This window comes from Triticum urartu, chromosome 5A, assembly GCF_056163025.1.
Source record: "Triticum urartu cultivar PI428250 chromosome 5A, HENAU_Tu73, whole genome shotgun sequence".
NCBI classification, from domain to species: domain Eukaryota; kingdom Viridiplantae; phylum Streptophyta; class Magnoliopsida; order Poales; family Poaceae; genus Triticum; species Triticum urartu.
The window spans coordinates 614,685,862-614,692,230 of NC_141877.1; the positions used below are offsets into that span (position 1 = coordinate 614,685,862).

Consider the following 6,369-nt stretch of genomic DNA (forward strand, 5'->3'; position numbering starts at 1 on the left):
GGCATCTTGATAGGGTCTAAATGGGACGTGTTTGATTTCATTACCTTTGATCATGGCATCTTTTGGGCTAGCTGCGTGGTTCATCATCGCCAGCTTAACAACTTATGGGGATTTTTGGTGGTTTATGGCCCCGCGGACCACTCTCTTGCCCCTTTGTTTTTGGATGAACTTCCGATTAAGATTGAATCCTATAATATTCCTCTTCTAATTGGTGGTGATTTCAATTTGTTATGCTCCCCGACAGATAAAAATAGCCCTAATTTTTCTTGGCCTCTTGTCAATGCTTTTAATGAGTTCATTAGTAATTGCGCGCTCCGTGAGCTCCTTAGGGTAGGGGCGCGGTTCACCTGGTCTAACCATCAGTCCTCTCCTGTTCGGTCGGTGCTGGATCGGGTCTTTATCTGTGATAGGTGGGATTTGCTTTTCCCCCGTGTGGTGCTGAAAGCCAGGCCTGCGGTTGGCTCCGATCATGCCCCCCTCGTCGTGGATGCGGGCATCCTTTCCCTTGTGTCGCCTTCCTGCTTCCAATTTGATGCCTCTTGGCTTGTAGTGGAGGGATTCTATGAGATGATGGCTTCCAAGATCTCTAATCTTCTTTCCTCCTCTCGTCGTTTCTTTGGCCCCATGGATGACTGGCATAAGGTGTCATATGAGCTTCGTAAATTCTTAAGGGGTTGGTCTCGGAATAGGGCAGTCGAGCTCCGTAGGGAAAAAGAGACCCTTGAATCTCAACTCCGGGATCTGGACCACTCTGCTGACTTGTCTGGGCTCTCCGCTTCTCAATGGGCTACTCGTTACTCCCTGGAAGATGCTTTGATGCTGCTGCACCAGCAGTCAGAAATTTACTGGTGTCAGCGCGGTGCCCTTAATTGGACCTTGAAGGGTGATGCTATGACGACTTATTTCTTCGCGATCGCCGATGGTAGACGTCGGAGATGCTTCATTGACAGTCTTTTGATTGATGGCGTCAGAGCCTCGGACCAATCTCTCATTATGAATCACATTGTTGGGTTTTACTCCAATCTCCTCGGCCCTAAGCCGGATCCTAGGCTTGCCCTCTCCTCTGACTTCTGGGATGCGGGTTGTAAGATTTCTCCAGACGGGAACATGGGACTGATGGTTCCTTTATCTGACAAGGAGATCTGGCAGGTGATTAGTTCGGCTAATCCAAACGCTGCCTCTGGGCCTGATGGTTTCTCGATGCCCTTCTTTAAGAAATTTTGGTCGTAGTTGCGGGCTCTCGTGTGTAAGATCATCCAAGGTTTCTGGTTGGGGACGGTGGATATCTCTCGTCTTAACTATGCTGTCATTACTCTTATTCCTAAAGTCAAGGGAGCGGACTTGATTTCGAAGTTTAGGCCTATTGCCCTTATCAATAATTTCACCAAATTTCCTGCCAAAGGGCTAGCCACTCGCCTCTCTCCCATTGCCCATCGTACCATCAGTCCTTTTCAATCGGCTTTTATTAAAGGTCGTTTCATCTTGGATGGGGTTCTTTGCCTTCATGAAATTGTGCATGACCTTAAGACTCATAAATCGAAAGCGGTGATTCTTAAACTCTATTTTGAGAAGGCATATGATTCGGGGAGCTGGCCTTTTTTGCGTAGGGTCTTGCTAGCTAAAGGGTTTGAGGGGCCCCTTGTTCATAGAAACATGCACTTGGTCTCGGGAGGCCATACTGCCATCTATGTTAATGGTCAGGTTAGTAAGTTTTTTGCCAATGGTAGGGGCCTTCGGCAAGGTGATCCTGCCTCACCCATTTTGTTCAACTTCATTGCGGATGCCTTATCCCGCTTGCTTTCTAGTGCAGCAGCTTATGGGCACACCTCTCCGGTTAGCTCTAATCTTCTTCCCCAAGGGATGACCCACCTTCAGTATGCGGATGCCACTATCATTATGGTTGAGCTGAATGATGCCTGCCTCGCTCATCTCAAATTTATTATCCTCTGCTTCGAGGCGATGTCGGGCCTTAGGATAAACTTTGCCAAGAGTGAAGTGATTGTTACTGGTGTGGACGAGTCGGAAGCTGTGCGAGTGGCACATCTTCTTAATTGTAAGCTAGGGTCTTTCCCTTTCAGATATTTGGGCCTTCCCATATCCCCGGGCGTGCTTCATGCGAAAGAATTTGCCCCGGTGGTCACAAAGGCGGGCAACAGGGTCCTTCCCTGGCGTGGTAGGTATAATTCCAATGCGGGTAAAGTGGCTTTGATCAATGCTTGTCTGTCCTCCCTCCCCATGTTCCTGATGGGCTTCTACCTCTTATCGGTTGGGACACATGCTGGTTTTGATAAACACCGTGGGGCATTCTACTGGAACGCCGTTGATAATCGCCGTAAATATCGCTTTGTTAAATGGAAGTTGATGTGTAGGCCCAAAAACCTTGGGGGGTAAGGGATTATTAACACTTCCATCATGAACCAATGTTTGTTGATCAAATGGTGGTGGAAGATTATGAGTGCTGAGGACCAGCCCCTTTGGTTCTCTATTCTTAAGGCTAAATATTTCCCTTCCTCGAGCCCGATGTTTGCTCACTCGCGGGGTGGCTCTCCGTTTTGGAAGTCCCTGGTCAAAGTTAGGCTTGTTTTCTAGTCTTTTGTTAAGTTTGTAGTTGGGGATGGTTCCTCTATTAGGTTTTGGCTGGACTGGTGGTGTGGAGACTCACCCCTCTCGGTGACTTTCCCCACCTTATTTTCTTATTGCTCTGTTCCGAATATTTCTGTTGCGGAGTTGGCTTCCCATGGGTGGAACCTGGCCTTCCGTCGATCCTTGTCGCCTGTAGAGTTTGAAGACTGGAAACGCCTTACTGCCTTCTTCCCTACGCTCTCGATGAACAAGGATTTGGTGTTTTGGCCGTTGTCTGCCTCTGGGCGCTTCTCTGTTAAGTCACTCTACTCTAAGCCTGTTGGTGGCACGCCTACTAATCGTTTTTCCCAGATTTGGAAGGCCCGGATTCCCCCTAAGATTAAGATTTTCTTATGGCAAGCCTTCAGAGGCCGGCTGCCTTCGGCTGATCAGATTCGTAAGAGAAATGGGCCGGGATCCCAATTCTGTGCTCTGTGCGGTGTTGTGGAGGATGCGGAGCATATTTTTTTCTACTGTGTCTTGGCTAAGCTCATTTGGAGTTGCGTGAGGGATTGGCTTCTTGTCTCTTGGGCCCCTGCCTCCTTTGCCGAGCTGCGCAGCTTAGCAAGCAACCTTTCTGGCGTCTCCAGACGTATCTTTTGGGTGGGCCTGGGGCTTTTTGCTGGTCCCTTTGGACGACTAGGAACAAATTTACTATTGAGCACGTGTTTCCGGCTAAACATGTTGATTGCTTATTTAAATCGTGTGCTTTCTTGCAGGAGTGGAAATCATTGACTAAGGTCGACGACCAGTATGCGCTCTCTATGCTGATCTCCAAAGTTCGGGCTTCGGCTTCTCAGTTATGCAGACAAGAGCAGGATGATTAGTTGCTTTTCTTTTGGGCCGACAGTTTAGCTTTATTTGGGCCTTTCTCTTCCCGCCTACGTGCCGTGTACTGGCGAGGGAGCCAGTACCGGACTGTCTTCTCTTTCGTTTGAACCGTCGTTGGGGTCTGGATGGTGTGTGGCACGTTCTGTATGTGGTCCCTACCTACCTTATGGCTTTATTTATAAAGTCGGACGTATGCCTTTCCTCTAAAAAAAATGTTATTCCTTTTTCCTTGATCAATGCAAGAATTATCAACGGTACTTAGAAGCTTAAACAAAAACACTTAGTGAAAAAAACTAAGGAAGAGACCAGAGGCAATGTAACACTAACTACAATACACAAACTGTGGTACCTCAGAGTGATGCTGAATGTACGCATCAAGAACTTCACCGGCACGATAAATGATACGAACAAGCAAATATGTACATTTAAATATTGCCATTTCCTCGGGCTTCACGTGTTCATAGTGCTCCAATACTATACGATCCATGATAACTTCAAACCCATTTTGATTGCCATTGACACTTCTCTTGGAGGAACGGCTCCCACGGATCTGCCCTTGAGCTGCCAGGAGTAAAACTGCAGTCTCTACAGGCCTTTTTTTCCTTTATGTACTCCCTCCGTTCCCAAATATAAGTCTTTCTAGACATTCCAACAAGTGACTACATATGGGGCAAAATGAGTGAATCTACACTCTAAAATATGTCTACATACATTTGTATGTTGTATTCTATTTGAAATGTCTAAAAAGACTTATATTTAGGAACGGACTCGGAGGGAGTACATTCAGAGCTCATCCACCAGATTATCTGTTTCTCTAGCAAGCAGTCTAATCGTATCCAAGAAGATCTTCTGTTAAAAAGCACCGAGGAAAAAATATGAGTGCCTTTTAACATCTGCATGCGAGCAAGTAATGCTGAATATTACTTCCTGTCTTATTGCTTCATTTTATCCAAACACACCAAAGCATGGATTCTCATTGTATCTGAATATAAAATAATAACATGCCAAATACATAAACACTTTCAGAAGGTAAGCATGATTAGTATTCTATCTATTTCTTAATAAAAAATCCATCTCTCGCAAGTGGAGATGAAAGCACACTCAGTCCTTCGGTATGATATACGAGTATACAACTACAAATTGGGGGTCATCTCTGAGCCAAAGAAAATCAAATTAGCTAATGACAATCTGAAACTGATGATTCCATGTCTAAAAAATAAGGTTAAGAACTTACAACACAAGAACACAAACCGCAGGTAAAATAGGAATTATATCGCTGACAAGAGGAGATGTAAGGATGCTCAGTCCTTGGGTATTGGTATAGCAGTTGTATGCGATATATGCAATGGCCACAATCGTTTAAATTTTCATGCTGCAAAAGTAGGACTTTGTGTAGCGAGGGAAATGACACAAACCATCTCGGGTAGGCACAAGAGATGGATGAGGTTGTAGGTATAATCCTCATAGTCCCGATTAGAAGAAAGATTGTCCTCCAAATACTTATGCAGACAAGCATTTTCAACCGCAACATGGAGCGGGAGTAGACCCTCTATGACTTTATTACCGACTGTGCGCACATTGGCTGATGCACCGTGGCAAAACAGCAATTTGATCATGCGAACAGAGAACCTTTCAGCAGCTTCATGGAGGGGGAAGTATCCATATTGGTTGATGCAGTTGGGATTAGCATGCATCCCATTGAGTTCAGGAGCCTTGCCCTCCAATACAACTTTCGCACATCGTAAGGCGCTATGATTGGCCATGTAGGTCAACGTTTTCGCGGTGATGGTCAGATTCCAATGCATGCACGCCACACTCTCAAAAAGGCGTAGGAAGTGTCGGACACTGTCCTTCTCCAAGGTGCAACCTCCAAGCGGGGAGCTATCTCATTGAAGGCATCCCGCACCCACTGGATGGGTCCATCCACAATTGCAGAAGGTGGAAGATAATCAATCATCAAACTAACAAAGTAATAAACAATATAAACAAAGTATTGCCGATGCCATTTTACTTACAAGAAAATATATTGTTTCATTAGACAAATTCAGTAATCCTAAATTCTGCAGCACTAAAAATAAAGAATATGGAATGATTTGTCATTTGAGATTTTTATAAATGAAGATAACAAGATACCTTGGGTGTAGGGTCTGGGATGACTATATCGTTTGGTTTGGACTCACTACCGGAAAACGGGCATACGCCGACGGCCAAACCTATGCCTACGGCTGCCGTCGGCCTAGTTTGAGATATGCCGACAGCCTAGTCTTGGCCGTCGGCTTACACTGGCCGTCGGGTTACATGGATCTATACCGACGGCTGCCGTCGGCACAGAACGGCCGTCGACCTAGGCGCAGACATGCCGACAGCAGCCGTCGGCATAAATCAGCCGTCGGTATAACGGCGGGCCCGGCGACCTCGCCCGTGACGAGCGGCTAACGCCGTCAAACCTATGCCGACGGTCGGGACGGGCAGCCGTCGGCATATCTCCGCATGCCACGTCACTGATCCGCGGCATAGGTATGCCGACGGCAGCCGTCGGCATAGTTGCCACGTCACCGATCCGTGGCACGGCGCCCACCAGAACCCTGCCGTATCTATGCCGACGGCTTTGCCGTCGGCATAGCTATTTTTTTACATACTTTTTTTGCATATGTTTTAATGCTTTTTTTACATACGTTTTTTTGCATATGTTTTTATGCTTTAAAAAAATATGTTTTCATGCTTTTTTATGTATTATATGAATATATATGTAGTTTGTAATTTTTTCCATAGATTATGAATATATATATATATATATAGTTTGTATTTTTTTCAAGCACATTAATAATATGTTGTCATGTTCTTTTGAATATAGGTCCGTAAATTTTATTAAAATAAAAAACAGCTATGCGACAGAAGTTGAGTGGCGGTTGCAAA

The 6,369-nt window shown here is 45.6% G+C and overlaps 1 pseudogene; it reads right to left on the reverse strand.

Moving 5' to 3' along the window:
- Window positions 1-3,775: 3,775 nt before the first annotated feature.
- On the reverse strand, window positions 3,776-5,995 carry LOC147973372 (meiotic drive suppressor JIEYAO-like; annotated as a pseudogene).
- Window positions 5,996-6,369: the final 374 nt, after the last annotated feature.